General features: G+C 49.1%; 6 non-coding genes across 6 annotated transcripts; all 6 read right to left on the bottom strand.

The window, feature by feature from the left end:
• Nucleotides 1–1118: 1118 nt before the first annotated feature.
• Nucleotides 1119–1190, bottom strand: Trnat-agu (transfer RNA threonine (anticodon AGU)). Its single transcript has one exon. It is a non-coding gene; the product is annotated as a tRNA-Thr (tRNA).
• A 6918-nt stretch (nt 1191–8108) lies between these two features.
• Nucleotides 8109–8180, bottom strand: Trnat-agu (transfer RNA threonine (anticodon AGU)). Its single transcript has one exon. It is a non-coding gene; the product is annotated as a tRNA-Thr (tRNA).
• A 1438-nt stretch (nt 8181–9618) lies between these two features.
• On the bottom strand, nt 9619–9690 carry Trnat-agu (transfer RNA threonine (anticodon AGU)). The gene has a single exon. It is a non-coding gene; the product is annotated as a tRNA-Thr (tRNA).
• A 1434-nt stretch (nt 9691–11124) lies between these two features.
• Trnat-agu (transfer RNA threonine (anticodon AGU)) lies at nt 11125–11196 on the bottom strand. The gene has a single exon. It is a non-coding gene; the product is annotated as a tRNA-Thr (tRNA).
• A 1471-nt stretch (nt 11197–12667) lies between these two features.
• On the bottom strand, nt 12668–12739 carry Trnat-agu (transfer RNA threonine (anticodon AGU)). Its single transcript has one exon. It is a non-coding gene; the product is annotated as a tRNA-Thr (tRNA).
• Nucleotides 12740–14632: 1893 nt separating this feature from the next.
• Trnat-agu (transfer RNA threonine (anticodon AGU)) lies at nt 14633–14703 on the bottom strand. The gene has a single exon. It is a non-coding gene; the product is annotated as a tRNA-Thr (tRNA).
• Nucleotides 14704–17187: the final 2484 nt, after the last annotated feature.

Below are 17187 nucleotides of genomic sequence, written 5' to 3'. Positions count from 1 at the left end.
AACCCACGTACCTGGGATTAACAGCCTTATGTTCTACCGACTGAGCTAGCCGCGCTGCCTCGGTGAGTATATGCCGGTTAGCACGTCACACAGTACTCGTTTGGGTTGATTGGTCCCATACAGAACCTCTCCATGTTGCCTAATGTTTTTCTAACGTCACACTCGTCACGTAGTTCACTTTTATTTCATAATCATTTCTGAGAGGTAACAGAATTGCATGACAACCTGCAGAGCTAGTTTCGTCAAAATTAACACACATACTTGATGTGACTCATAAGCCGAACGAGTTACTTTCCGACGTTATTTTAGATGTGCAAGTGCCAGTCAAAAACACGCGGCGACGGCAATATGCAAACCAATTCGCTAGTTAACACCGGTCTTGTTGTGCGTATTTCAAGCTCAAGAGCATCTCCAAGCAGAAAATGGTCAACAGCAACGTTCACACGGTTTCGTACTGCTCAAGTGCTACACTAAAACGGTATGTTTCTTTTTCAGATCTGGAAAAACACGACCGAGAGAGGAATCAAACACGCAATCTTCGGATACGAAGTCCGACGCCTTATCCATTAGGCCACACGGTCACTGACAAACAAGTGGAACTTATATACGACTCATCTCAAAACGCTCACACCACTGAGGAGTTGTGTTTTCGTTCTACACAGACGCTGCCCCTTGCTCTTTCCCACCCATTTGATACATTCAACCTGCTACGAGACCTACCAAATATAGACTGGGAAACTAAACCACACACTTTGTGCATTCGGAAATGTAAGGCAGGGCGTCCCTCGCCGCATTTGCTACGATGTCCATTTGCTACTTCTGCAGAAGTGCCGGCGGCGGCGACGACGACGACGACGACGACGACGACGACGACGACGACGACGACGACGACAACCGCGGAAGGCTCTGAGATATGTGAGAAATACATCTATAAAATAAATTTCAGACTGTCCCATCCCACCTTATGCTGTACCGCTTTGGCAAATGCTTTATCTGCGCCATTCGCCTTAATCACGTCTGAGAGTAATTATTAATAAAACGCCTCTCGCTAATTGTTAGTCATCCCAGATACTGTTTGCTATAAGGCCACGACGCGCAACTGATATCCAAAATTCGTCTGCCTCCTGTGAGGATCGAACTCACGACCCCTGGTTTACTAGACCAGTGCTCTGACACTGAGCTAAAGAGGCGCGGCCTTGCGGTACTTTTGCGTACTTCATCCTTACGGTCGTCTGGATCATCAGACTTCAGCTGACAACACTTCATATTACCGTCTAATATTTGCAGCTATGGCGACCCATTACTGCTTGCCTACACATCTGACACGTAAACGAAGTGCTCTCCAAATAACACCACTTGCATTTCAGAACATGTCTTTCACACATGTCTACAAAATCACCTTCACCTTCAAATACAGTTTCGTAGCGACTGACGGAGACGTAGGCAAAGTTTAAAGTTGCTATTTCCATTACATCACGTTAATCAGAAAAACGGTAAGTTACATCTGCAGAGGAACAAAATTCCGTTCCTCCCCACGTGGGGCTCGAACCCACGACCCTGGGATTAAGAGCCTTATGTTCTACCGACTGAGCTAGCCGCGCTGCCTCGGTGAGTATATGCCGGTTAGCACGTCACACAGTACTCGTTTGGGTTGATTGGTCCCATACAGAACCTCCCCATGTTGCCTAATGTTTTCCTAACGTCACACTCGTCACGTAGTTCACTTTTATTTCATAATCATTTCTGAGAGGTAACAGAATTGCATGACAACCTGCAGAGCTAGTTTCGTCAAAATTAACACACATACTTGATGTGACTCATAAGCCGAACGAGTTACTTTCCGACGTTATTTTAGATGTGCAAGTGCCAGTCAAAAACACGCGGCGACGGCAATATGCAAACCAATTCGCTAGTTAACACCGGTCTTGTTGTGCGTGTTTCAAGCTCAAGAGCATCTCCAAGCAGAAAATGGTCAACAGCAACGTTCACACGGTTTCGTACTGCTCAAGTGCTACACTAAAACGGTATGTTTCTTTTTCAGATCTGGAAAAACACGACCGAGAGAGGAATCAAACACGCAATCTTCGGATACGAAGTCCGACGCCTTATCCATTAGGCCACACGGACACTGACAAACAAGTGGAACTTATATACGATTCATCTCAAAACGCTCACACCACTGAGGAGTTGTGTTTTCGTTCTACACAGACGCTGCCCCTTGCTCTTTCCCACCCATTTGATACATTCAACCTGCTACGAGACCTACCAAATATAGACTGGGAAACTAAACCACACACTTTGTGCATTCGGAAATGTAAGGCAGGGCGTCCCTCGCCGCATTTGCTACGATGTCCATTTGCTACTTCTGCAGCGGCGACGACGACGACGACGACGACGACGACGACGACGACGACAACCGCGGAAGGCTCTGAGATATGTGAGAAATACATCTATGAAATATATTTCAGACTGTCCCATCCCACCTTATGCTGTACCTTTTTTTTTTTTTTTTTTTTTTTTTTTCCTTTATTGTGATTTTAATACCTGTGACAAACAGGTAGGCCGGCAGCGGACCAAGTATGCCGCTCTTCGGCCTCAGAGTATACACAGAACAGAGATGAGTGAGATATAAAAACAATCAAGACGGCGGGGTACAAACAGTAGACAAAACAGAGTTAAAACGGAGTCGGTCACGTGCGTAGCACAATGGATAAAAGCGGAGAAACACGGTGCACAAACGCAGATGGCAGATGGCCACACGTGAACCAGCGGAGCACAAACGACGAAACACAAACACACTGCAGGAGAGTCGAGGCACAAACACATGCGATGGTCTTCGGCGTAGGACGATGAAAGTAACTGATGGAAGACAGCAGAGTCGTGGCCTGCCAAGGGGAAAAGGTGTGGGGAAGAGGAGAGAGAGGGGGAGGGGAAGATGCCAGTGGAGGAGAGGGATGGAGGAGAAGGGGGAGGGTAGGGGGAGTGGAAGCCCAAGGAGAAAGGGGAGGGGAGGGAGGGAGAGAAGGGAGAGAGGGTGCCCACAGGAAAAGGAGAGGAGAGGGAAGGTAAGGCTCAAAGTTGGTAGGAGGGGTAGATGGAGGGGAGGAGGGCATCATCAGGGAGGGGGAGTTGACGGAAGCCACCGAGGGAGAGGGTGTGGAGGGTGTAAAGATGGAGAGCAGGTGGGATATAGGAATGCAGGCGCGGCAGCGGGTTGGGGTGGGAGAGGATGGGAGAGACAAGAGGGTGTGGAGGATCAAGCTTGCGGGAGGTGTAGAGGATCCGTAACCGTTCGAGGAAAAGGAGGAGGTGCGGGAAGGGAATCAGGTCATAGAGGATCCGCGTGGGGGAAGGGAGACGGATGCGATAGGCGAGGCGGAGCGCATGGCGTTCTAGGATCTGAATGGACTTGTAGAAGGTAGGAGGGGCAGAGATCCAGGCGGGATGAGCATAGCAAAGGATAGGACGGATGAGGGACTTGTAGGTGTAGAGGATGGTGGAAGGGTCCAGACCCCATGTACGGCCAGAAAGGAGCTTAAGGAGGCGGAGGCGGGAGCGTGCCTTGGCTTGGATCGTCCGGAGATGTGGGTTCCAGGAGAGGCGACGGTCGAGGGTGACACCAAGGTACTTGAGAGTAGGTGTGAGGGTGATGGGACGGCCATAAATAGTAAGATAGAAATCAAGGAGACGGAAGGAACGAGTGGTTTTGCCTACAATGATCGCCTGGGTCTTGGAAGGATTGACCTTGAGCAACCACTGGTTACACCAAGTGGTGAACCGGTCAAGATAGGATTGGAGAAGGTGCTGGGAGCGTTGCAGGGTGGGAGCGAGGGCAAGGAAGGCAGTGTCATCGGCGTACTGGAGAAGGTGTAGGGGAGGTGCAGGTGGAGGCATGTCTGCCGTGTAAAGGAGGTAGAGAAGAGGGGAAAGGACGGAACCTTGGGGCACACCGGCGGAGGGGTAGAAGGTGTAGGAATCAGTGTTGCGGATGGTGACATAGGAAGGACGGTGGGAAAGGAAGGAAGCGACCAGACGGACATAGTTGAGAGGAAGAGCAAAGGTTTGGAGCTTGAAAAGGAGACCGGAATGCCACACACGGTCATATGCGCGTTCGAGGTCGAGGGAAAGGAAGATGGCGGAACGACGGGAATTGAGTTGTTCGGAGAGGAGGTGAGTGAGGTGAAGGAGGAGGTCATCGGCTGAGAAGGACGGCCGAAAGCCACATTGGGTAGGGGGGAGGAGGCGGTGTTGGTGAAGGTGCTTGTGTAGGCGGCGGGTAAGAATGGATTCCAGGACCTTGCTGAAGACCGAGGTAAGGCTGATGGGACGGTAGGAGGAGACAGCGGAAGGCGGTTTGTCGGGCTTGAGGAACATCAGGATCCGGGAGGTTTTCCACAGGTCGGGGTAGTAGCCGGTGGACAGGACCACATTGTAGAGCCTGGCCAATGTGGAGAGGAAGGAGGCAGGAGCTTCACGGAGGTGACGGTAAGTAACACGATCGTGACCGGGAGCAGTGTTGCGTTTAGGGCGAAGTGTAGCAATGATATCTTGAGTGGTGATTGGGGTATTTAGTTCTGTGTGTGTGATGTTGTCCAGGTACTGGAAGCCAGGAGCAAGCGGGGGGACAGAGGTATCAGTTCGATCACGGACATCAGGAAAGAGGGAATAATCGAACTGGGGATCGTCAGGGATGGTAAGGATATCGGAGAGGTAGGAGGCGAAATGGTTGGCCTTACTAAGGGCATCAGGGAAGGGGTGGTCATCATGAAGGAGAGGGTAGTAGGGAGAGGGTTTAGATCCGGTAAGGCGGCGGAAGGCTGACCAGTACTTGGACGAGTTGATAGGTAAGGTGGCATTAAGACGGGTGCATGTCTGTCGCCAGTCCCGGCGTTTCTTTGCCGTGAGTAAGTTCCTGATGTGTCGCTGTAGTTGCCGGTGGCGTCGTAGTGTGTCCTGGTCACGTGTGTGAAGGAAGGCACGGTAGAGCCGGCGGGATTCACGCAGGAGAAGGACGGCCTGTGGGGGTAAGGTGGGGCGGTGCGGATGGATGGCAATGGTAGGGACGTGGGCCTCCACGGCCTCAGACAAGGTCTGCTGGAGAAAGGAGGCAGCACGGGTAACGTCATCAGGTTGGTGGTAGGTGAGGGGGTGGCTATCGACCTGGAGAGCAAGGGAGTCCCGGTAGGCATTCCAGTTGGCACGGGAGTAGTCATGGACATATTTCGGGGGAGGGTCATGGCGCGGGTCGGGACGGGGGCGACGACCGTCTGATACAGTGAGGAGGACAGGGAGATGGTCACTGCCAATGGGATCAAGGACGTCCACCGCTATGCGGCCAAGCAGGGTGGGGGAGGCTAGGACGACATCGGGAGTGGTATTGGATTCAGGGCGGGTGTGTTGGGGAATTGGAAGGACGTCGCCTTGGAGGGTGGCAAGGAACCGATGCCACCGCCGTAACTGGGCGGCAGAACGACTATGGATGTTAAGGTCGGCGGCGATCACGTAGGAGGAGAAGGTACGGTCGATGTGGGAAAGGAAGTCGAAAGGAATAGGTGCAGCGGGGCGGACATAGATGGTGGCACAGGTAAGGGTAAGGCCGGGGAAGAAGAGACTAAGGATCAAGTGTTCTGTGGGGTCAGGAAGGAGGGGTTGGAGCCGGACAGGGATCTGGCGGTGGTGGCCAATGGCAACTCCGCCACGCGCTATCTGGAGTGGATTGTCAGACCGGTGAAGGAGGTAGGGCGAGGTGTGGACGGTGTGGTGGGGCTGAAGAAAGGTTTCGTTCAGAAGGAAGGCATCCACACGGTGGGTCGTAAGGGTATGCATAAGGAGGTGCTTGTTGGTGGGAAGGGAGCGGATGTTATTGAACAGGATACGGTGCTGTCGTGCCATAATGGGAATTTAAACGAGGGTGTCGAGACGGGAGAAGGTGAAATGGGCCTGGTTGTGGGAATAGGTGGCGTAGGTGTTGAGGTGGAACACGGAACGGGCAGCGAGGGAAATCTGGTGGAGGGTGTGGGGACGCTGAAAGGGATGGACGTTCTGGAGCACTATTGTGACGAACCTGATGATGTCCTCTGCGGTGGGGGGAGGACGGAGGGAATTGCCAGGAGGGGTGGGGTCATCCAAAGGGCGGAGAGGAACAGTGAGTTCAGGAGCGGATGGAGGAGGTCGAGCCTTGCATTTCTGGGAGTAGGTAGGGTGTTGGAGGTTGCAGGTATTGCAGGAGGGAGGAGACTGAAGGTTGGGGCACTGCCGGAGGAAGTGCGCTTGCTTACAATGCGGGCAGACTGGGGCCTCGCGGCACTCTGATGTTGGGTGTGCGTTATAACGCAGACACCTCTGGCAGCGAATGGATTGTGGTGGGGAGCGGGAGGGGTCAACCTTATACCGGCGGTGGAAGAGGAGGGCACCCTCCTTAAGGAGATGGTCGATGGAGGGAGCGTGTTCGGAGAAAACTCGCATAAGGCGAGTGGGGCCCGCAGAGTTGAAAATGCGGCGAACAGCTCGCACCTCCAGGTACGGGTGGGCCTTCAACTCCGCCAGCACCTCTTCCTCCGTGATCGTCGGGCTAAGCCGAGTGATCACGGCGGTGAGGGTCGGCGGGCGACGTGGGGGTTGGGGTTGACGGGGGGAGGAAGGGGAAGGAGCAGGGGCAAGGGAGGCATTAGGTCCAAATCGGGTGAGAGGAATTCGGGAGAGGATGTCGGAGTGTAGGGTAGGGCTTGGGGAGGTGATCAAGACAGAGTCCCTACGGGGGGTAAGAAGGGAGATGGGGGCTGCAGGGAAGTATTGGCGGAGGAGCAAGGTCAGGTTGCGGGCCTCCAGGAGAGAGGGATCAGGACGGGAGAGGAGATACTTGTAGGAGGGGGAGTTAGAAGAGGAAGTAGAGGGGGCTGGAGGGGAGACATCCATGGCATCTAGGGGTGGGGGAGGGGGAAGATGCTGGGACTTCTTGGGTGCAGAGGAGGCGGGGGTGCCACTGGGACGCTTAACAGCGGGGACAGGATGGGAGGAGGCGTGGGGCACTGGAGTGATGGGGAGATGACGGGAAGCGGCAGGTCCCGGTGTCGGTGCTGGTGCTGGTGCTGCTGTTGGTGCTGCTGTTGGTGCTGCTGCTGGTTGTGGCGCTGCTGCAGGTGGTGGTGCTGGCGCCGGCGATGGTGCGGCATGGGTCGTAGCCCGACGAGACACAACCCTGGCAGGGGCCGCATGAGTGGTGTGGGGGAGTGGGGGAAAGGGGTCGTGTGTGGAGGCTTGGGGAGAAGGAGCAGGGGATGGGGCGACAAAGGGAGCTGGGGTGGGAAGGGTGAGGAGGGGCGGGATATAGTAGGACGGGGGCGACTGAGCACACCAAGTAAGAGTAGTGGCAGCGAGGGAGGGCGTCGTATAGACGATGGCGGTGGTAGTGGCGGTGGTGGTGGGGGTGGTCATGATGGCAGTAAGGAAAACTGGAAACACAGAAAAGAAGAATGGGGACAGACAAGGGACAAAGTCAGGAACAGATTACAGATGACAGATGAGAGACGTCGAGGAGCGAAAGGATGAAGGCAAAGACGAAGACGAGAATAGCGACGACAACGAAAGCAGGAGAGGAAGACGAAGCACTGGGTCCTGGCGGCGGCGGCGGCGGCGGCGGCGGCGGGGGCCGGAAGCTGCGGCGGCGGCGGCGGCGGCGGCGGCGGCGGGGGCCGGAAGCTGCGGCGGCGGCGGCGGCGGCGGCGGCTGGGTCCGGAAGCTGCGGCTGGGTCCGGCGACGACTGCTACTGCAAAACTGGCGGCACTGGAAACTGCTGCTGCTGCTGCTGCTGCTGCTGGCGGTTCCGGAACTGCGACTGCGACTGCGACTGCGACTGCGACTGCGACTTCTGCGAAGCCCTAGCACTTCGATACGTAGCAGTACTCTGCAAGGTATCGAAGGGCGGAACTCTTCCGAGGTCCGCCGAAGAATGTGATGCTGTACCGCTTTGGCAAATGCTTTATCTGCGCCATTCGCCTTAATCACATCTGAGAGTAATTCTTAATAAAACGCCTCTCGCTAATTGTTAGTCATCCCAGATACTGTTTGCTATAAGGCCACGACGCGCAACTGATATCCAATATTCGTCTGCCTCCTGTGAGGATCGAACTCACGACCCCTGGTTTACTAGACCAGTGCTCTGCCACTGAGCTAAAGAGGCGCGGCCTAGCGGTACTTTTGCGTACTTCATCCTTACGGTCGTCTGGATCATCAGACTTCAGCTGACAACACTTCATATTACCGTCTAATATTTGCAGCTATGGCGACCCATTACTGCTTGACTACACATCTGACACGTAAAGAAAGTGCTCTCCAAATAACACCACTTGCATTTCAGAACATGTCTTTCTCACATGTCTACAAAATCACCTTTACCTTCAAATACAGTTTCGTAGCGACTGACGGAGACGTAGGTAAAGTTTAAAGTTGCTATTTCCATTACATCATGTTAATCAGAAAAACGGTAAGTTACATCTGCAGAGGAACAAAATTCCGTTCCTCCCCACGTGGGGCTCGAACCCACGTACCTGGGATTAACAGCCTTATGTTCTACCGACTGAGCTAGCCGCGCTGCCTCGGTGAGTATATGCCGGTTAGCACGTCACACAGTACTCGTTTGGGTTGATTGGTCCCATACAGAACCTCTCCATGTTGCCTAATGTTTTTCTAACGTCACACTCGTCACGTAGTTCACTTTTATTTCATAATCATTTCTGAGAGGTAACAGAATTGCATGACAACCTGCAGAGCTAGTTTCGTCAAAATTAACACACATACTTGATGTGACTCATAAGCCGAACGAGTTACTTTCCGACGTTATTTTAGATGTGCAAGTGCCAGTCAAAAACACGCGGCGACGGCAATATGCAAACCAATTCGCTAGTTAACACCGGTCTTGTTGTGCGTATTTCAAGCTCAAGAGCATCTCCAAGCAGAAAATGGTCAACAGCAACGTTCACACGGTTTCGTACTGCTCAAGTGCTACACTAAAACGGTATGTTTCTTTTTCAGATCTGGAAAAACACGACCGAGAGAGGAATCAAACACGCAATCTTCGGATACGAAGTCCGACGCCTTATCCATTAGGCCACACGGACACTGACAAACTAGTGGAACTTATATACGACTCATCTCAAAACGCTCACACCACTGAGGAGTTGTGTTTTCGTCCTACACAGACGCTGCCCCTTGCTCTTTCCCACCCATTTGATACATTCAACCTGCTACGAGACCTACCAAATATAGACTGGGAAACTAAACCACACACTTTGTGCATTCGGAAATGTAAGGCAGGGCGTCCCTCGCCGCATTTGCTACGATGTCCATTTGCTACTTCTGCAGAAGTGGCGGCGGCGGCGACGACGACGACGACAACCGCGGAAGGCTCTGAGATATGTGAGAAATACATCTATAAAATATATTTCAGACTGTCCCATCCCACCTTATGCTGTACCGCTTTGGCAAATGCTTTATCTGCGCCATTCGCCTTAATCACATCTGAGAGTAATTCTTAATAAAACGCCTCTCGCTAATTGTTAGTCATCCCAGATACTGTTTGCTATAAGGCCACGACGCGCAACTGATATCCAAAATTCGTCTGCCTCCTGTGAGGATCGAACTCACGACCCCTGGTTTACTAGACCAGTGCTCTGCCACTGAGCTAAAGAGGCGCGGCCCAGCGGTACTTTTGCGTCTTCATCCTTACGGTCGTCTGGATCATCAGACTTCAGCTGACAACACTTCATATTACCGTCTAATATTTGCAGCTATGGCGACCCATTACTGCTTGGCTACACATCTGACACGTAAACGAAGTGCTCTCCAAATAACACCACTTGCATTTCAGAACATGTCTTTCACACATGTCTACAAAATCACCTTCACCTTCAAATACAGTTTCGTAGCGACTGACGGAGACGTAGGCAAAGTTTAAAGTTGCTATTTCCATTACATCACGTTAATCAGAAAAACGGTAAGTTACATCTGCAGAGGAACAAAATTCCGTCCTTCCCCACGTGGGGCTCGAACCCACATCCCTGGCATTAAGAGCCTTATGTTCTACCGACTGAGCTAGCCGCGCTGCCTCGGTGAGTATATGCCGGTTAGCACGTCACACAGTACTCGTTTGGGTTGATTGGTCCCATACAGAACCTCCCCATGTTGCCTAATGTTTTCCTAACGTCACACTCGTCACGTAGTTCACTTTTATTTCATAATCATTTCTGAGAGGTAACAGAATTGCATGACAACCTGTAGAGCTAGTTTCGTCAAAATTAACACACATACTCGTTGTGACTCATAAGCCGAACGAGTTACTTTCCGACGTTATTTTAGATGTTCAAGTGCCAGTCAAAAACACGCGGCGACGGCAATATGCAAACCAATTCGCTAGTTAACACCGGTCTTGTTGTGCGTGTTTTAAGCTGAAGAGCATCTCCAAGCAGAAAAAGGTCAACAGCAACGTTCACACGGTTTCGTACTGCTCAAGTGCTACACTAAAACGGTATGTTTCTTTTTCAGATCTGGAAAAACACGACCGAGAGAGGAATCAAACACGCAATCTTCGGATACGAAGTCCGACGCCTTATCCATTAGGCCACACGGTCACTGACAAACAAGTGGAACTTATATACGACTCATCTCAAAACGCTCACACCACTGAGGAGTTGTGTTTTCGTTCTACACAGACGCTGCCCCTTGCTCTTTCCCACCCATTTGATACATTCAACCTGCTACGAGACCTACCAAATATAGAATGGGAAACTAAACCACACACTTTGTGCATTCGGAAATGTAAGGCAGGGCGTCCCTCGCCGCATTTGCTACGATGTCCATTTGCTACTTCTGCAGCGGCGACGACGACGACGACGACGACGACAACCGCGGAAGGCTCTGAGATATGTGAGAAATACATCTATAAAATATATTTCAGACTGTCCCATCCCACCTTATGCTGTACCGCTTTGGCAAATGCTTTATCTGCGCCATTCGCCTTAATCACATCTGAGAGTAATTCTTAATAAAACGCCTCTCGCTAATTGTTAGTCATCCCAGATACTGTTTGCTATAAGGCCACGACGCGCAACTGATATCCAAAATTCGTCTGCCTCCTGTGAGGATCGAACTCACGACCCCTGGTTTACTAGACCAGTGCTCTGCCACTGAGCTAAAGAGGCGCGGCCCAGCGTTACTTTTGCGTACTTCATCCTTACGGTCGTCTGGATCATCAGACTTCAGCTGACAACACTTCATATTACCGTCTAATATTTGCAGCTATGGCGACCCATTACTGCTTGGCTACACATCTGACACGTAAAGGAAGTGCTCTCCAAATAACACCACTTGCATTTCAGAACATGTCTTTCACACATGTCTACAAAATCACCTTCACCTTCAAATACAGTTTCGTAGCGACTGACGGAGACGTAGGCAAAGTTTAAAGCTGCTATTTCCATTACATCACGTTAATCAGAAAAACGGTAAGTTACATCTGCAGAGGAACAAAATTCCGTTCCTCCCCACGTGGGGCTCGAACCCACGACCCTGGGATTAAGAGCCTTATGTTCTACCGACTGAGCTAGCCGCGCTGCCTCGGTGAGTATATGCCGGTTAGCACGTCACACAGTACTCGTTTGGGTTGATTGGTCCCTTACAGAACCTCCCCATGTTGCCTAATGTTTTCCTAACGTCACACTCGTCACGTAGTTCACTTTTATTTCATAATCATTTCTGAGAGGTAACAGAATTGCATGACAACCTGTAGAGCTAGTTTCGTCAAAATTAACACACATACTCGATGTGTCTCATAAGCCGAACGAGTTACTTTCCGACGTTATTTTAGATGTTCAAGTGCCAGTCAAAAACACGCGGCGACGGCAATATGCAAACCAATTCGCTAGTTAACACCGGTCTTGTTGTGCGTGTTTTAAGCTGAAGAGCATCTCCAAGCAGAAAAAGGTCAACAGCAACATTCACACGGTTTCGTACTGCTCAAGTGCTACACTAAAACGGGTTGTTTCTTTTTCAGATCTGGAAAAACACGACCGAGAGAGGAATCAAACACGCAATCTTCGGATACGAAGTCCGACGCCTTATCCTTTAGGCCACACGGACACTGACAAACAAGTGGAACTTATATACGACTCATCTCAAAACGCTCACACCACTGAGGAATTGTGTTTTCGTTCTACACAGACGCTGCCCCTTGCTCTTTCCCACCCATTTGATACATTTAACCTGCTACGAGACCTACCAAATATAGACTGGGAAACTAAACCACACACTTTGTGCATTCGGAAATGTAAGGCAGGGCGTCCCTCGCCGCATTTGCTACGATGTCCATTTGCTACTTCTGCAGAAGTGGCGGCGGCGGCGGCGGCGACGACGACGACGACGACGACGACGACGACGACGACGACGACAACCGCGGAAGGCTCTGAGATATGTGAGAAATACATCTATAAAATATATTTCAGACTGTCCCATCCCACCTTATGCTGTACCGCTTTGGCAAATGCTTTATCTGCGCCATTCGCCTTAATCACATCTGAGAGTAATTCTTAATAAAACGCCTCTCGTTAATTGTTAGTCATCCCAGATACTGTTTGCTATAAGGCCACGACGCGCAACTGATATCCGAAAATCGTCTGCCTCCTGTGAGGATCGAACTCACGACCCTTGGTATACTAGACCAGAGCTCTGCCACTGAGCTAAAGAGGCGCGGTATAGCGGTTCTTTTGCGTACTTCATCCTTACAGTCGTCTGGATCATCAGACTTCAGCTGACAACACTTCATATTACCGTCTAATATTTGCAGCTATGGCGACCCATTACTGCTTGCCTACATATCTGACACGTAAAGGAAGTTCTCTCCAAATAACACCACTTGCATTTCAGAACATGTCTTTTACACATGTCTACAAAATCACCTTCACCTTCAAATACAGTTTCGTAGCGACTGACGGAGACGTAGGCAAAGTTTAAAGTTGCTATTTCCATTACATCACGTTAATCAGAAAAACGGTAAGTTACATCTGCAGAGGAACAAAATTCCGTTCTTCCCCACGTGGGGCTCGAACCCACGACCCTGGGATTAAGAGCCTTATGTTCTACCGACTGAGCTAGCCGCGCTGCCTCGGTGAGTATATGCCGGTTAGCACGTCACACAGTACTCGTTTGGGTTGATTGGTCCCATACAGAACCTCCCCATGTTGCCTAATGTTTTCCTAACGTCACACTCGTCACGTAGTTCACTTTTATTTCATAATCATTTCTGAGAGGTAACAGAATTGCATGACAACCTGCAGAGCTAGTTTCGTCAAAATTAACACACATACTTGATGTGACTCATAAGCCGAACGAGTTACTTTCCGACGTTATTTTAGATGTGCAAGTGCCAGTCAAAAACACGCGGCGACGGCAATATGCAAACCAATTCGCTAGTTAACACCGGTCTTGTTGTGCGTGTTTCAAGCTCAAGAGCATCTCCAAGCAGAAAATGGTCAACAGCAACGTTCACACGGTTTCGTACTGCTCAAGTGCTACACTAAAACGGTGTGTTTCTTATTCAGATCTGGAAAAACACGACCGAGAGAGGAATCAAACACGCAATCTTCGGATACGAAGTCCGACGCCTTATCCATTAGGCCACACGGTCACTGACAAACAAGTGGAACTTATATACGACTCACGTAGTTCACTTTTATTTCATAATCATTTCTGAGAGGTAACAGAATTGCATGACAACCTGCAGAGCTAGTTTCGTCAAAATTAACACACATACTTGATGTGACTCATATGCCGAACGAGTCACTTTCCGACGTTATTTTAGATGTGCAAGTGCCAGTCAAAAACACGCGGCGACGGCAATATGCAAACCAATTCGCTAGTTAACACCGGTCTTGTTGTGCGTGTTTCAAGCTCAAGAGCATCTCCAAGCAGAAAATGGTCAACAGCAACGTTCACACGGTTTCGTACTGCTCAAGTGCTACACTAAAACGGTATGTTTCTTTTTCAGATCTGGAAAAACACGACCGAGAGAGGAATCAAACACGCAATCTTCGGACACGAAGTCCGACGCCTTATCCATTAGGCCACACGGTCACTGACAAACAAGTGGAACTTATATACGACTCATCTCAAAACGCTCACACCACTGAGGAGTTGTGTTTTCGTTCTACACAGACGCTGCCCCTTGCTCTTTCCCACCCATTTGATACATTCAACCTGCTACGAGACCTACCAAATATAGACTGGGAAACTAAACCACACACTTTGTGCATTCGTAAATGTAAGGCAGGGCGTCCCTCGCCGCATTTGCTACGATGTCCATTTGCTACTTCTGCAGAAGTGGCGGCGACGACGACGACGACGACGACGACGACGACAACCGCGGAAGGCTCTGAGATATGTGAGAAATACATCTATAAAATATATTTCAGACTGTCCCATCCCACCTTATGCTGTACCGCTTTGGCAAATGCTTTATCTGCGCCATTCGCCTTAATCACATCTGAGAGTAATTCTTAATAAAACGCCTTTCGCTAATTGTTAGTCATCCCAGATACTGTTTGCTATAAGGCCACGACGCGCAACTGATATCCAAAGTTCGTCTGCCTCTGTGAGGATCGAACTCACGACCCCTGGTTTACTAGACCAGTGCTCTGCCACTGAGCTAAAGAGGCGCGGCCTAGCGTTACTTTTGCGTACTTCATCCTTACGGTCGTCTGGATCATCAGACTTCAGCTGACAACACTTCATATTACCGTCTAATATTTGCAGCTATGGCGACCCATTACTGCTTGCCTACATATCTGACACGTAAAGGAAGTTCTCTCCAAATAACACCACTTGCATTTCAGAACATGTCTTTCACACATGTCTACAAAATCACCTTCACCTTCAAATACAGTTTCGTAGCGACTGACGGAGACGTAGGCAAAGTTTAAAGTTGCTATTTCCATTACATCACGTTAATCAGAAAAACGGTAAGTTACATCTGCAGAGGAACAAAATTCCGTTCGTCCCCACGTGGGGCTCTAACCCACGACCCTGGGATTAAGAGCCTTATGTTCTACCGACTGAGCTAGCCGCGCTGCCTCGGTGAGTATATGCCGGTTAGCACGTCACACAGTACTCGTTTGGGTTGATTGGTCCCATACAGAACCTCCCCATGTTGCCTAATGTTTTCCTAACGTCACACTCGTCACGTAGTTCACTTTTATTTCATAATCATTTCTGAGAGGTAACAGAATTGCATGACAACCTGCAGAGCTAGTTTCGTCAAAATTAACACACATACTTGATGTGACTCATAAGCCGAACGAGTTACTTTCCGACGTTATTTTAGATGTGCAAGTGCCAGTCAAAAACACGCGGCGACGGCAATATGCAAACCAATTCGCTAGTTAACACCGGTCTTGTTGTGCGTGTTTCAAGCTCAAGAGCATCTCCAAGCAGAAAATGGTCAACAGCAACGTTCACACGGTTTCGTACTGCTCAAGTACTACACTAAAACGGTATGTTTCTTTTTCAGATCTGGAAAAACACGACCGAGAGAGGAATCAAACACGCAATTTTCGGATACGAAGTCCGACGCCTTATCCATTTTTTTTTTTTTTTTTTGTTTTTTTTTTTTTCCCATTATTCAGCAGACAAACACTACTCTCTACGTATCCGTTAGGGTGTCATTCAGGTTTTGTGCACTCTGTATCGAATCGTAGTTGGCCACAATGAAAGTGGCACGTATAACGTCGAAAATAGAATTCGGACACCGCTCTGAGTAAGACCAACGTGTTGTCCACTCTCTAGACTTCAATGAGGTTAAGCCGCGATACCTAAGACAGATCTGCACTCGATGACACCTCGATAACAGCCGGTCCCCACACATACACCTTGCTCTCCTTACGTCAGTATACATCATATCAGTCTGTGACGCTGGCTTTGCAACATCTTGCGTGCCTTTAGGTTCGCCGCGACCAACACTTACCATGCACTGACCACAAAAAATGGAGGCGCCGTGGCTTGAACCCTGGACCTTTCACATGCGAAGCAAACGCTCTACCAACTTTTTTTTTTTTTTTTTTTTTTTTTTTCTTTTTAATGGCAGCATGAGGCAGGCGGAGGCAAAGCGGGCAGGGGTCAAAATCTCGATGCCTGGCCGCGATGTCTCCACCCAGTCCTGTTGCTGAGGCGTGTCTTTATCATAGTTTTCAATAAGAAATTTTACAACTTGTGTATACGTAGATATATGCTGTTTTGCCTTCGAAATCCTGAACCAAAAGATGCTTCATTTGAAACAAAAAATTTATGTCATGCCGAGGCAATAGAGATTGAAGGTTATAGCTTTAGTGCTTTTTTTTTTTTTTTTTTTTTTTTTTTTTTTTTTTTTTTTTTTTTCTCATCCACTGCTTCTCGGCAACCTAGCATACTTCTTTGTAATATATAATAAAGTTGTGGGAAGTAGTGGACCCTGAACCTGTATATTATTTTTTTTTTATTTCTGTTTAGTTTTTTTTTATTGTTATTATTATTATTTTTGTTTGTTTGTTATTTTTTTTATTGTAAAAGAAAAATCTTCATGGAATGTGAAGAAGGAATTTTATGTTAAGGCACTAATTCCATAGCCTCCTTTCCTTCTTGAGATTAATAATAATAATAAAAAAGTATGTTCCCTTCCATGGAAACAAATGAGACTTCCTTCTCAGTCATAAAATGAATGTATAAGAAAACAATTTATCTTTAACCCTGCGATACTGGCTTTCGGCTTCGGCTTCTTCTGTGCAATAAACAAAATAGCCTTCTTTGCCAGCAGAAGATAAGTGATTGTAATATGAAACTGTAAAAGTGTACTTCTCCCCAATTGTTTTTGTTTAAGCGTCGTTTCGCTTAAATAAACGATTTTTGTTTATCTCGTTGGCTTGTCAACCAATGCCCAGTCGCTCGAATACAATTTTAAGCATATTGCCGTAGTTTTTCTTGTGGTCTTTATATTTCAGGGCGTTATAAAAAGCACACTTCAAGTACATGTAAAAATCAGTGGAATTGTCATTTCCCAGGTGATTAATTACGTAATTCACATAGTGTCCCATTAACCAATGGACCGAGTTGTTTTTTGCTGCTGGAAAATAGCAAGTCTGAGGCCTGAGGAATGTAACAGGGGGAAAATT

This window comes from Schistocerca gregaria, chromosome 4 (assembly GCF_023897955.1).
Source record: "Schistocerca gregaria isolate iqSchGreg1 chromosome 4, iqSchGreg1.2, whole genome shotgun sequence".
Taxonomy (NCBI): domain Eukaryota; kingdom Metazoa; phylum Arthropoda; class Insecta; order Orthoptera; family Acrididae; genus Schistocerca; species Schistocerca gregaria.
The sequence above is the reverse complement of the archived record's forward strand: the minus strand, read 5'-3'. Positions and strand labels throughout refer to the sequence as shown.